A 16,024-nucleotide genomic window follows, 5' to 3' on the forward strand; every position below is an offset into this window, starting at 1 on the left:
ATAGAACTCCCTTATGACCCAGCAATAGTACTGCTAGGGATTTACCCAAGGGATACAGATGTGCTAATGCATAGGAGCACATGTACCCCAATGTTCATAACACCAATGTCACCAATAGCCAAAACATGGAAAGAGCCTAAATGTCCATCACCTGATGAGTGGATCAAGAAGATGTGGTATATATACACAATGGAGTACTACATGGCAATGAGAAAGAATGACATATGGCCATTTTTAGGAAAGTGGGTGTCATGCTAAGCGAAACAAGCCAGGCAGAGAAGGACAGAAACCATATGTTTGCACTCATAGGCTTTACAGGAAAACAGGAGAAACCTAATGGAGGACCAGAGGGAGGGGAAGAGGGAAAGAGAGTTGGGGAGAGAGGGGGATGCAAAATTTGAGAGACTAATGAATGCTAAAAATGAACTGAGGGTGGAAGGGGAAGGGGGAGGCGGGAAAAGAAGTGGTGGTGATGGAGGAGGGCACTTGTGGGGAAGAGCACTGGGTGTTGTATGGAAACCAATTTGACAATAAACTATTTTTAAAAAATCATTCAAATTGGCAAATGAAAAGTCAAATTTTCACTCTCTGCAGATGACATGATATTCTATACAGAAAACCCCAAAGACTCCACCAAAAAAAAAAAAAAACCTGCTAAGGCTGATAGAGGAATTCAGCAAAGTTGCAGAATGTAAAATAAATGCACATAAATTGGTTGCATTTCCATATACAAATAGTGAAGCAAGAGAGATATATTAGGTAATCGATCACATTGATAATTGAGTCAAAAACCATAAGATAAGATACTTAGGAATAAACCTAACCAAAGAGGTAAAAGATCTATACTCTGAAATCTACAGAAATCTTATGAAAAAAATTGAAGGCACAAATAAATAGAAAAACATTCCATGCTCATGGATTGGAAGAGCAAATATTGTTAAAATGTCAATACTACCCAAAGTAATCTACACATTCAATACATCTCAATCAAAATAGCACCAGCATTCTCCTCAGAACTAGAACAAACAATCCTAAAATTTGTATGGAACCACAAAAGACCTTGAATAGCCAAAGTAATATTGAAAAAGAAAACCAAAGCTGAAGGCATCACAAGCCCAGACTTCAGTCTGAATTACATATCTGCAATTATCAAGACAGTATGGCATTGGCCCCAAAATAGACACACAGACCAATGGAATAGTATAGAGAACCCATAATTGGATCCACAATTATAAGTCCAACTAATCTTTGGTGAAGCAGGAAAGAGTATCCAATGGCAAAAAAGGCAGTCTCTTTAGAAAATGGTGCTGATAGAACTGGACTGCAACATGTAGAAGAATGAAACAGGACCACTTTCTTACACCATACAGAAAAATAAATTCAAAATGTATGAAAGAACTAAATGTGAGACAGGAAACCATCAGAATCCTACAGGAGAAAAGAGGCAGCAACCTCTTTGACCTCAGTCACAGCAACTTCTCACTTGATATCTCTCTGACAGAAAGGGAAATAAAAGCAAAAATGAACATTGGGGCCACATCAAAATAAAAACTTCTGCACATCAAAAGAATCAACAAACCAAAATTTTTTTTGGAAGAATGGGAAAAGATATTTGCAAATGACATATCTAGTAAAGGGTGAGTATCAAAAATCTATGAAGAATTCAACACCCCTCCCACCAAAAAACCCCCAAATAATCCAGTGAAGAAATGGGCAGAAGACATGAATGGACACTTTTCCAAAGAAGACACCCAGATGGCAAACAGACACATGACAAGATGCTTGACATCACTCATCATCAAGGAAATATAAATCTAAACCACAATGAGATACCACCTGACACTGATCAGAGTTGCTAAAATTAACAACTCAGGAAACAATAGATGTTGGCAAGGATGTAGAGAAATGAGAACCCTCTTGCACTACTGGTGGGAATACAAACTGGTGCACCCACTCTGGAGAATGGTATGGAGCTTCCTCAAAAAATTAAATATAAAATTACCCAATGATGCAGCAATTACACTACTAGGAATTTATCCAAAAGATACAGAAATGCTGATCTGATGGGGCACGTGCACCCCAATGTTAATAGCAGTGTTATCAACAATAGTCAAATTATATAAAAAACCAAAATGTTCATCAACTGATGAATGGATTCAGAAGATGTGGTGTGTATATATATATCCAAGATGGTTGGCACTGGAGGGTATTATGCTAAGCAAAGTTAACCAGTCAGAGAAAGGCAGATATCACATTATTTCACTCATATGTAGAATTTGAGAAACTTAACAGATGATCATAGGGTAAGGATGGAAAAAAAATAAAATAAAAACAGAGAGGGAGGCAAACCATAAGTGATTCTTAAATACAGAGAACAAACAGAGTCAGATGTGGGGCTTGACACAGGTTGGATCTCATGACCATGAGATCATGACTTGAACTGAAATCAATAGTCAGACACTTGACCAACTGAGCCAGGTGCCCCTACAAGCAATGTGTTTTTTTTTTTTTCTAAAAGTGTTTTCAAATATTTGAAGACTTTCTTAAAAGTATAGATGAATTATGCATAGATTAATTAGTATAGTTTCTAGATTAGTGTTTAAAAATTAAGGGGCTACATTCTGTTGACATGAAGGAATGTTAAGGTTGTCTAAAAATAGAATGAAATAGCTTTCTAGGCTTATTTTCTCATCTTTAAAGTAAGTATGGATGAGATGATTTCTGACATCCCTTTCTATTTTACTATTGCACAGTATTATCTTATACATATCCCTCCCCTATGATTTTATAGGAGCTCTTCCTCTGGAATAGATATTTAAGGTGAGTATAATAAGAGATGACCCTCTTGCGTTCATCTGCTAACCACTTTACATCTGTATGAGAGTCTATCCCTTTTTACATTAATCCTTGATTAATATTCTTTAAGACAAATTGAACTCAAACAATCCTAACAGTTACTGATGGCCACACCTCTCATTGCAATGCATCATTTTTTAAGTCATTTATTATGTGTGTTTAGGCATTCATTCATTTTCTTTATAGATATTAAATACTGCTTATAAATTACAATTTTGGGGCAATGATCTTCTATACTGAAATAATTTGGGATTTTAAAATGAAAGTTTCTGGACCTGATTCTAGAGCTACAGGAAGATATACAATTATTGTTCTCTATAATACGCTAAACTTTATTCTTACAGATGCTTAGTGTTATAGAACCACTGCTATAAGGTCTTCTATTTACCTTTGTCTTTTCCAACTCCTGTAGACTCTTGGTTTAATCATTACCAATACACAGTGTCAGCCATACGTAGTTGCTGATCTAATTCTGAATAAAATTTCAGAATATAAGGATACCCTCAGACTTCATCATTCTGGGCAGGCTGATATTACTCCTGTTATAAATCTTGCTCTCTAGGAGCTATTTTCTGACTGCTGTCTACTGTCTATTTATGCCTTAATTAGGATCCTGTTTCTAAACACACCAATTGGAAATACACATTTTTGCTTGACTAATGCTATTATCTAGAATATCTTATTGTACACCTATTCATCAAGGTGAACCGTATTGGATCTTGAAGACAGCCTGAATCAAGCCCAAAAGTGTCACTTCCCTTTAATTTTTCTAAAACTTTTCTCCCAACAATTGGCCAGCCCCATTCCTAAGACCCTTCTGTAGTGGCCTAGTCTTTAACCAAAGGATGCAGTTCTACTTCTTGTTATACTCATTAACACTACGAGTGGAAAGCCTGGCTTCCTGTAGAAGATGAGAGAGGGAAGACCTAGCTTCACTGAAAAGGGGCATTTAAGGCAACATTACCAAAGCTCAAAACAGTTTGTTCCCTTTTCTTTTCACCTCTTTCCCCCATATGCCTAGACAGGATGAAACAGATGCTCATTAATTCTTAAATTTCCTTTACACTATATAATACACACTCTCAGACTAGTTAGATTAAAACACATGGTAGTTATACAATTTGTAATGTGCCCAAGAATTAATAGATCAACAGCACTATTTGCAAGGTAGGCCATCAGGTCTGAAGATTTTTTTTTTAATTTAACAAAAGCCTGAAAAGGAAACACTTCTCAGGTTGCCATTGGTTATCATGATCTGAGCAAACAAATGGTATTGTTGCACAATGTCAATAGCCCACATTCTACGCCTTGTTTTGCTTTTAACAAACTGTGAAAAGACCAACAGCTGTTACTGAGCTAAGAAGAACTAAAGGATTTACAGTAGGTGGTACCACCTGTGCGTTTCTTATTCCACCCTTAAAAATCTGCTACTTTATTTTTGGCGCTGGGTGGAGAATATGGCAGTGACTCAATATCAGGGGGAGTGAGTAGTCAACTGTGGCTCAGTTCTGATAAGGAGTAACATGATCTTTTATAAGTCATAACAATGTGTGTTGATGAACATCTTTTCTTGATTTTGCTCTAACCATTTCAAGAATCTAAGAAAAGACCATAAATTAAAAGCAAATCTGAATTCAGCTGACTTTACTGAATGAAAGATTTACAATCCAGATAAAATGCAAGACTGTGTATACATGCAATTAATGATCTTAACTATATGATGCTTCATTTTAGTTTCTTTACCTTAAAGACTAGGAAAACACACTTGCCAAGTTACAGCCTACTTGATCCTGTAGCTGTGGAATTTTAAATTTAAACAGGCACTTGGTGAAACATATCTTCTACTTCCAAGTAGAAGTATTTAAGGGATTATGGAAAATAGAGAATTAACTCATTTGGGGACAAAAATAGTTTTGAAATTTGGTAGCTTGAGTTACCTAGCACTTATAGATGAAGTTTTCCCTAACTGCTAAATTTTAAAATGTTATATACAGAATAAGTCATATACTATAAAGTAAATCTTTTGACAAAAGCCAATATATTGAGTGCCTCAGGTGAATGAGAGGATCCCTACTTAATCATGAGGTGATATTTATATACCTTGTTGTTCTAAAGTAATCGATGTTACAGAAATCCAACTAGAATTTATTTGTTCAATGAAAAAAGCCACAAGATGATAATATCTTTTCATTGTTTTTAGTACTTTTTACACTCCCCATAGTTAATTTGGAAATTTGCTTAATACTAAGCCTGAGAGGGGACTGAGCTCCAAGGATAAAAAAAAAACCCTTTGATGATTTCAATTTATTGAGTAAAATGTTAAATGACGAAACAGGGAACTTTGAGACAAAGGTCACAATGCAATGGAGTAGGGACTTCTGCATCCTATGATACCAGAATCCATTAAATATTTTTATTCATTTTTTCACATTGGTCTCAAACCTTGTTCCAGTTCTGTTTGAAGAAAATTTTCTTGAATAAATTGTCCGTCAATATGGTATATTCCAACCCCACCTATTTTTAACAACCTTTCTTGCTTTTTGAAGCAAAGAAGCAAAAAAAAAAAAATCCAAGGTACACACACACACACACACACACTCACACATACATACACTCTCGGACATATACTCTGGGACTACATATGCAATATACATATACTATATATAGTATAATATATATAAGAATGAAAATGAAAAACCTCTAAGACAAATATATATATATATATAAATATATATATACACGCATACATATATATACACACACACACACATATACACATACATACTCTAGGACAAAATATTCTAAGACTATATGTGTAATATATAATATACATATAATGTATATATACATATATGTATACATGAAGGAAAAGGAAAAAACTATAGGATACGCACACACACACACATATATACATTCATGCATGCATACTCTAGAACAAAATACTCTAGGACTAAATACACACACACACACACATATACACATACATCTATACTGTAGGAATACACACACACACACACACACACACACACACATATATGTATGTATATGGTTTGAAAGAGTTTCCCCTTGGGTGAATTACTCAAAATTTAGCCAAGAACTGATGCTGGTTTTTTGCCATAGTTTTAGGAAAATATATGGACCTACCTGAACATATTAAATATGTTCCATTCATAACATTAACAATAGGCTTCATCTATCCTCATGAATGGAGTATCAACTCAGAGAATGGCCCAAATTTACTCAGTCTGAGTTCTTTTTGTTATTCATTTCATACTTCTCTGTCAGTTTTTGCTTGGTTCCTTTTCCTATATATAATATTAATGAGTAATATCATATAAAAACAATTCTTAATTATGCTAGCATAGTCTTCATTGATGGGGTGTTTACTCATGATTTTGTGTACTTTCTAATCCAGTGAGAGACATTTTCCCCCACAGAACATGTTGGCAACAGTGCTATCACACACACTGAAATCTTATACTATGATTAACACTTTAGATGTTGGTACTACAGCAGTGAATTTGTCTAGATAGCTGTAAAATCTCTTTCTCTCATCAGTATTTGTCATGTCCAGGGCATAGTCACTGATGCTGGTGGCACAGTGCTTAGAGTCAGGGTGTGAAGTTTGGGGATTTTGTGACAAATGACTATCATTCTGACAGCTGAGACCCATCACTAGGAATAAGAAACATCTCCCTGAAGTCTGCATAGTCAAGGTTGTTCTTTATTTACCAAGAAGTACCCAATGTAAAGAACAGATCTTTCAAGTATGTTTTTTCCCCCAAAAGGAATATCAGGCTTTCCTTTTCTCCTCCACAATTACTTCTGCTGACATGAAGAACATACAGCAAGTAGACTGATATATGGAGCAGTTGCCATCTGATAGCTCACCTCTGCAAAATGAGAAGGGAGCTGATACCAAAATGCAGACTCATGAAAGATACTCTAGTGAAAAATCAATGTGGAATAAAATGAAAGTGGATAAATGAAGTGTCTAACTAAGTACTTAACAGGAAGCACTTAGTAGATGGAAGAAGTTCCAAAGGAAAAATATTTTGAAAAGTCGCAAAACCAGTGCTACAAAAAAGGTTGTAAGATAACAAGGGCAAAGAACTTAGGAGTCTCTATAACTGATGAGGCCACAAATGAGAAATGTACTTCCCAGAATTATAACAAAATTTAGGTGAATATCTTGCGTTACATCTCAGTCCTCTTGGACTCTTACCCAAGTTTTTCTTTTTGGCAGACCAGGCTACATCAAATTTTAATGGATGATTGAAAATCAAATCATATCTCAGACAGTGAAATTACATCAAAGTGCCTAGCCTGTCTAGAATGGGAAAAGGATAAGGTCATTAATTATAAAGTGAAACTGCTTAGCAACCTAAGAATTTTATTTATGATGCTGTATGTACAGTTGACAATAGGTATCTCTAAGAGCAGAGATCATACAATTTCATCTAGGAACAAGAAGGTAGATGGGTTACTAAACCTACTTAACACAGAATGTACCTATTTGATGGCCTTCTTTGTCCTTATTTGCTTTTTAGCAGTTCATTCAATTACATAAATTTGTATTAAGTACATATTGTGCTCAAGGTACCTTTGAACATTATGAAAGTATGCAAACATGGTCACGCTTGACATCAGCTGCTCTTCACATTAAGATGTCAAATCTATTTTCTTTCTCCTTTAATCTGGGTTGCTATCATGGATTCAGTAGTGCTCTGTCCAAATTCTCCTTCAAGGAAAGACTTACTGTCTAGTAGTGGTGTATACTCATTAGAGAGATTACAGTGGTAATTTTGCCTCAGTTAGAGCCACTATCACTTATAATCATTCTTTTTCCTAATTTCAGTACCTAAACCAGAGAGGAGAATTAGAGTCCAGTCTCCATGGCCCAATGCAGGACGCTCTGACAGACAAGCCATACTCTGAAGGTTAGTACATTGGCTGAGACTATTGAAGCTGCATGCAGATCAACTTCTTTCTTGGCCCAATCCTATTTCCTCTCCACTTATTTTATAGATGTTGATTCATAATAAATAGCTAATACCTCAAATACCATCATGGTATCTGCTTCTGGAGAACACAATGTATGATATTTATATTGGCCATAAAAATGTGGCATGAAGAACACTGCACCAGCTCTGAAACTAGACTTTGAAAAGCCTTCCAGATTTTCTCCCTGGGAACCCTACCAAGGTACCATATAAACATATCCTGAATAGCACACTGTAAAATTAGAGGCCATGTAAATAGCAGAAATGAATCATCCCAGCTGAGGCCTTCCAAAGCAATGAGAAAATCAACTCAGCAGCTGACTATACACACACGAACAAACACTTCCTAGACTAGAAGAACAGCCTAGCTGAGCCTAGCCCAAATTGCTAAATAGCAGAATCAGAAGATAAATAATTATTATTTTAAACCATTAAATCCTTGGTATGATTTTTCACATAGCCAAAGATATCTGATTATACAAGCATACTTAGCATTTCTGAAAATACTAACAAGTTTTTCAGCTGGATTCACACTGCTTTGTGCTTGTCTCTGAGGATGACTGGAAATTTAATACTGTCTCTTGGCTAAAATAAAGGCATTGGGCTAACAATTTATCATGTGCTGTTTCATATCTGAAACTCTCTTGTGGCATTCAGGCCTAGTTGGTTTATTGACAGCTTACACGTGGAGTAAACAGTTAGCCTGACTTAACCTATGTAAACAAAGGGTCATGAGAAAGACCCCACTGGAAACTTTCAAGTTGCTCTCCCCAAATCAGTATTTACTGTACAAATTTGGGTAATTCAAACTAGAAACAAAGCACATCCTTGTGTTCAGAGCAAGGATTTAAAGGAGATGCTTCTGGAAGCTCTGTGGCCCCTAATTCTTACCCGAACTGTCTTTCTTCTGCTTCATAGTATCTTTTGCCCTTATTAAAAGCCTTGCATTAATATGCTCTATGGTGTCTTATGAGTGTTTTCAATTATCTAATGTGTTGCACTCTTTGCAGGTGTGTGTGTGTGTGTGTGTGTGGGTACTCTTCAGAAATTCAGAGCAAGATTTATGAAATTGCTTAGAAGGTACAGATCTAAAGAAACCATATTTGCACAAGATCAAGATCAAAGTTAAATGTACTTTTGTGTTTCGATAAGAGTCTTTTAAGTGTGTATGTGTGTTTATGTGGTCACATTTTGTTTGAAATTCGGGTTCTGGGGCAGTGATAAAAAACAGTTTTATTACAAAAAGAGAAAACATGAAAGCTTCAAACACAAAAAGTAAACATATTTTTCAGAAATATAAGGACAAGAACACAGAAAATGATTTAACATTACAGCAAAATGACAAATCAAAAGAAAAATAAAACATTTAATAGAGTCAACTTCACACATGAAGACAAAAGAATATGATTAAATGATATTAGGGCACTGGAATAGAACACAGTGCCCCAAGTAATAGCCTTCCTGCTAAAGTTCGAATACCAAAATCAGAAAAAAAACTGTATTAATCAATATATGCCCCAACATGATAAGCAGAGCAGTTATTATTTTGTAAATTTCCCAGAGGAGAAAATTCCTGATAAAGTGGATCATAGCACAAAAGAGCTATGATTAAGGAAGAATATTTAAGAGGTGTATATAGTGGGATAAAAGGACTAGAGGGTATGCCACAGTGTGGAGTCCTGGGAACATGGGAGTAACGACTGAGGAGGGAAACACCGAAGAGAAAGGTTACCTCAACAAAAAGAGTAGTTACTTAATGTGGATCATAATTACTGTATAAATACAAGAGATCTGTGTTTTCATACTTGTTAGGAATATACTACCATCTGAAGTACTGAGCTTAGTACAGTGAAATACTCAGTGGTTTAATGTATTCAACACTGTCTAAGTGCAAAATACTGCTATTGAGTAGCTTTATTCCACTAATATTGTGTTACTAAATATTGTGGGATTAATGAAACCTTTTATGTTTCTTCATGATAATCTGATGTTAGGTTAATTTTTCTAACTCCATTCCCCTGGCAACTTAATAAGGTGGTATGTCCTTTATTTTTCTAAACAAAAAAGTTTATGATTAAAAATAACCTCTGTTGGCAAATTTCATCTTGACTCAGAGATCTAAAAACACTTGATAAGAAGTCATAACTTCAAACTTCCTTTAGTATGATGACTCTAGGCATGTCTCTTGAGAGGACTCTAGAAACTATGTCTATGAGACTGTAACAAATGGTAGTGGCTCCTGTGGAGAGTGAAACTTTTACCTCCTGTCGATCCTGCACTCACCTGGTGCACATCTCCTCTTCTTGCACATAAGCTGTATAGGCCACTGAGACATGCAGAGGAAGAAAGATTGATGCTTCCCTGCTAGCAAACTGTATTTTTCATCTGAGATCCTTCTTAGTAGGTTCGTATCAAATGTGGTGTGTGAGTCTTAGAACCTGCGTATTACTTGATTCTATGAAATTCCCTGAGTGGATGTTGCACTCCACAGGTGTACTGAAGAAATATGGTATACTAATAAAATGTGAGCAGCTCTTCACTATTTTGAACTTGATCATCTGCAAAGACCCTATTGCCACAGAACTGTGGTATTGGAGATTAGATCTTCAACATCGTTTGGGGAAATACAATTCAACCCATAACAGAAAAATAGTCTTGCAAGGCTAAAATCATGAAGGCCTACTAGATAAGTTGCCTAGTTAATTAAATAAAGCATCCCAGAATTTTGTTAGGTATTTTTTAAGTTAGGAGTAGCATAGAAAGGGGAGATGCTCCCTCCCACCACCACCACAACATTCCTCTGTCAAGTTCAAGTGATTCCCTCACATAAAAGAAAAAAAAAAAGAATTTAAAAAGAGATACTTCCATCCCTTTCTTATCCTCCAAAAGCTTACTCCAATACAATTTCAAGACCTTAAATTCAACAAACATAGCAGATGCTGAATAAGGACACTGTATATAAGCAGAATATTTCAAAAAAACTTCAGTAATTTGTGAGAAGTGTACATATAAGAGCAAGATAGTGATCTTTTTCACATATTCCATGAGTCAAGCCTTTGTTAGAGTATATTTCTGATTTAGGTATTTGTTAAAACAGATACAAAGAAATGAGATACTGTCCAATACATGAAATCAATAAATACTTAAGGGATGTAAAATAGAATGAAAATTTTAGAGTCAGTTAACATGGTTATCGTTCTTATTACATTTGGTTCTCAGAATACTAGAGGTTACTAGTTAAAAACCTGGTTTAAGTCTTTTATTTAAGCTTCCAAAAGCTGTAAAGGAATTCTTCCAAAAAACATTCAGATATATCTTTTAACAATATTTTCAGACAAAACTGCACTTTTAAAAAAACAATTATATTTGGCTATCAGAAATGTTACCTGAAATATATCCCTAATTTATGTTACATGTCATTGCTTTCCACTATGATATGCCATGAGGAAATATTTAGTGCCATGTTGAGTTCTAAGGAAAAATAAAATGAGCACTCTTGGCAAAGTTCCTGGGTTAATGATCTACAGGGTAAACATCCAAATCCCTCACAATAAGCAAACTATGTAAAATTAACTTCGTAGTGAAAGTTTACAATCATGTTAATTTTTAAAATTTATGAAAATTGCATGGGATACCACTAAATATTTATTAAATAAATCATTAAACTTTACAGTATGCTTGTGCAAAAGATCTGCCTGTTTGTTCCAAATTGAGCTAGATTATCATCCTGCAGGAACCTCATGGCTCTTTAAATCAGAGCCCCTAAACAGATTTATGTTTCATTAAAGGTATCCAATATGTCACATAAAGATATTGCCTCGGACCCATATGTTATAAAAATATGAAAATGTTTGGAAAGCTTAAGCCTACTTTCATTTCCATATCCACAAAACTTATTTTAATCCTCTTTTTTTCATTTCTCAGATGTTTGACAAGGTTTACTTTAGAAAACTATGTCTTGATTCCTACCTTGAACTTGAAGTTAGAAGTTGCAATATAAACAGTGTAGCTCATTACATCTCTCCTAGGTGTACTGGGCATATTATGCTTTGAAGGCTAACTCAGGTTGATCTTTTAGGTTCACATTAACTTTCTTTCCATGTTTGAATATGAACTTGCCTATGCCATTTTTTAAATTAAATTCTGATTAATCCAAATAGTCTTGCACTAGCACTCTGAAAATTCCAAAAATTCTTCCCAATTTAGTCCATCTTTAAGTACTATGAGAGTTCTCTTGTTCAAAAAATGCTAGTGTATAAGAACACTTTCTCTTCTGGCAGAGGGATTAACATCGATCAGATTTTAAATCCATTGTTCTAGGCCTTTCAAGAACATTATCTCTTTTAACTGTCATAACACCCTTTAAGGAGGACATTAGAATTCACATAATCATGACTCTGATGCTTAAGAGAATTAGGTTAATTTCTAAGATCATAAATCTAGTGGTGAATTGTCACTCATGGATGGTTTGCGTCACTTTGCCTGTCCCACGAAGCTGTACATTTCTACCATTAATTAGCTATGTCATCATAGTAAAGCCATCAAACCAATAAGAATCTCATTTTCTGTAGGTATAAAATAAAGGCAGAGGAATGGGCAGCTGCCACCTTGTAAAATTTTGATATGTGCAGAGGTCATAACATCTATTACCTAAAATGAAGCATTTCTTGAGAGTGAAAAGGCACTGCTAATAAATATTCCAGAAAATAGACACACATGGGTGGACAAGGTGGTTCTCCTCAATAAACTAACTGGTATGTTCTTGTGCACTTTTAATCCAGTTCAATACATTTTCCATAAAATAATTCTTTGTGGTGCCTCCCTCACAGTAGATAGTAAAACTTATAAAGGCTAGAGCCTTTCTAATTTGCTTTCTCCTTTATTCCTATAATGTAGCACAAGTGCCTGAAATTTACTAGACAATAGATGATTTTTTAAAATATATAAACGAATGATTGGATGAGTCTATGGCTGTTTGGGTAAAAGAACTAATGGTTGAAGGAAGAAAGGAATACAAAAGAAGAGAACAGCTGTCAAGTATAACTATGTAATGCAGAATTTCTAAGTAACACAGATGGTTAAGTAGGAAAACATTAGATTTTGGTATATATTAGTAGAATCTATTCCAGAGAATTCCTACACTATCTTAGCTTACCTAATATAGCTGTGATTTTTCATAGTAGCCAGCATCAGCCCTTAGATGTAAGCATATAGATCTCATTAGTTCAGTGATAGTATCAGAACTTGAATCTCCTGATAACCTTCTTGTCCAAAAATCTTTCCAATAAACAACATGCTCAAAACTGATAACAAACCTGTGTACCCATTTGCTATTCTGCAAATATATTAGTGAACATAGTTGTGCTTAATAGCTCCTGTAAAATATTCTTGGGTAGTTGACTTGGGAAACAAGTATAATTTAAAGTCAGTTGAATAAATAAGGCTTAAAATTTCACATATAAAATGATCACACCTCTTTGACGGTGTAAGATCAATAAGAAAAATAAAATCTTACAAATGTTTAACAGCTCCCTCTGGGAGATGGAAATCTATTTTGTCTAACTTCCATACCTGTGTGTGTGTGGGTGTGTGTGTGTGTGTGTGTGTACATTCATTCATTTGTTTCATTCGTTAATTTTAAACATTTCCAAGGATGTAGTCACTCTCAGTAGCTCTTTAGTCATGGTGTTTGCTGGAGCGAACTGCAGCCCAGGCTTCATCTCTGAGTGGTGACCTCAGGCCTCGGCTCTGTCTCTGAGGGATCACCATGTCCTGGCCTTGAGCTCTGAGGGGTGGCCACACAACCTGTAAATGCAGCAGAAAGAAAAAAATTCTTTCTGACTCAGCAAAAAGCTGCTCACCACTTTCAGCTGCAAACTATGGCAAACCCCATATACAGTCTTTTATGGCTGGAGGTTATTAGTTAAAAACCCAATTTGAGTCTTTAAGCTTCTAAAAACTGTTAAGAATGTATTCCAAAAATAATCCAAATGTATGTTTTAATAGTATAGTCAGCTAAAATTGCATGTATAGATATATATGTGCATATGTATTTATAGGCAGAGATACAGATATAGTCCTCTGTAGTTTTCAGACTTTCTATGTAAAAATAATTTGAAAATAAATTATGGGTGTTTCTTAACAAGATACATAGAATCTGAATTATCTAAGTCTTTAAGATTTATCACCCGAAAGTGATAAAATATGAATTTCTCTACCAATTACTGAAGTTTAAGTAAGAAATTCTAAGTGAGATATTTTCCTACTTCATTCCTGAGCTTTAATATTTGGATTGTGGAAGTTTATGGATAAATATCTAGGAAAGCATTGGACTTATGAATAAATACAGAAAACTTCCTAGGTTTGTATCTGAACTTTTATTGGAAAAATATACAAGTTAGCAATTTTTTAAATATTTGAGGTGGTAACTCAATTATCTCAATTCATAAGACAACCATCCCAGAGAAAATCAAACTTGAACGTGGATCTATGAATTTTAAAATATATAAAATATTGTGAAAAATAAATTTATTTATTATTATTTCTCGGATTAATTAATTGAGAATAGAAGGTACATTTGCCTAATCAGTAAGTAGAACAATTTGGAAAAAAACAATAAAGAATGAGGATTTAAATATAAGCCTAAATTGCTACAAACCCTGTGCACCCAATATGGGTTCTATTATTGAAAGTATTAAAGGCATGCCTGAGTGGCTCATTTGGTTGAGTGTCTGACTTCGGCTCAGGTCATGACCCTGAGTTTGAGCCCCAGCTGGGCTCTATGCTGCCAGTTCAGAGCCTGGAGCCTGCTTCGGATTCTGTTTCCCTCTCTCTGTATGCCTCCCTCTCTCCTCCTCCCCTCGAAAATAAAATTTAAAAAACATTAAAAAATTAAAGAAAGTACTAAAGATGGTCTATGACATACATATTTCATGAAATTCACCTTTAGGTTACCCATCTGAAATGACATTTCACAGCTATCATCCATTTTCCTTGTCTGTAACATAGGTGAGTGAAGCTAAGAGATTATTCATAATAGGAGAAACTATCACTAATGTAAAATATAAAAACAAAAGCAAAACAAACAAATAATACCCCAAAAGCTGATATAAATGGTTATTTTCTATAGCTTAGGAATATTCTCCTCAGGTTAAAAACTATTTTTAATACATTGAAACTAGGAGAATTTGTCTATAATTAACTAGCTTGGGAAATGAAGATATTCGAGGATTTTCATATTCCCTATATGCAAACTTGCTTTTCAATTTATTAGCTTTTTGGTGAACATCCCATCTCTCTGTTATCAAACCCTAACAGATGATAGTATGAAGTACAGAATTTTTTTCCCTTTTTTCCAAGGGAAAGTCATCTCATGTTCTTAACACAACAGATTCCACAGATGAGCAAATAAATAAACTAATAGCCTTTAAATCATTTGACATGTTAAGAAAAATAGAGAACCCAGAACTGGGCCCACAAATGTATGGCCAATTAATTTTTGACAAAGCAGGAAAGAGTATCCGATGGAAAAAAGACGGCCTCTTTATTTATTTTTTTAATGTTTTATTTATTTTTGATACAGAAAGAGACAGAGCATGAGAGGGGGAGGGGCAGAGAGAGAAGGAGATACAGAACTGGAAGCAGGCTTCAGGCTCTGAGCTAGCTGTCAGCACAGAGCCTACGTGGGGCTTGAAGCTACAAATGTGAGATCTGACCTGAGCCGAAGCTGGAGGCTTAACCGACTGAGCCACCCAGGCACCCCAAAAGATTGCCTCTTTAGCAGGTAGTGCTGGGAGAACTGGGCAGCAACATGCAGAAGAATGAAACTAGACCACTTTCTTACACCATACACAAAACTTAACTCAAAATGGCTGAAGGACCTCAATGTGAGACAGGAAACCATCAAAACCCTCAAGGAGAAAGTAGGAAACAACCTCCTTGACCTCAACCGCAGCAATTTCCTACTCGACACATCCCCAAAGGCAAGGGAAATGAAAGCAAAACTGAACTCTTGGGACCTCATCAAGATAAAAAGCTTCTGCACTGCAAAGGAAACAATCAAGAAAACTAATAGGCAACTGACAGAATGGGAAAAGAGAGTTGCAAATGACATATCAGATAAAGGGCTAGTATCTAAAATCTTCAAGGAACTCACCAAACTCCAC

The 16,024-nt window shown here is 35.2% G+C and overlaps 1 long non-coding RNA gene across 1 annotated transcript in view; it reads left to right on the top strand.

Annotated features, from left to right (window-relative positions):
* The first annotated feature begins 4,183 nt into the window (after window positions 1–4,183).
* Window positions 4,184–16,024, top strand: part of LOC115292610 — a 65,476-nt gene continuing 53,635 nt past the window's right edge. The window contains exons 1-2 of the long non-coding RNA XR_003909062.1: window positions 4,184–4,252; window positions 7,715–7,796. This is a non-coding gene — a long non-coding RNA (uncharacterized LOC115292610). The remainder of the gene's footprint in view (window positions 4,253–7,714; window positions 7,797–16,024) is intronic.

This window comes from Suricata suricatta, chromosome 5 (genome assembly GCF_006229205.1).
Source record: "Suricata suricatta isolate VVHF042 chromosome 5, meerkat_22Aug2017_6uvM2_HiC, whole genome shotgun sequence".
NCBI classification, from domain to species: Eukaryota; Metazoa; Chordata; class Mammalia; order Carnivora; family Herpestidae; genus Suricata; species Suricata suricatta.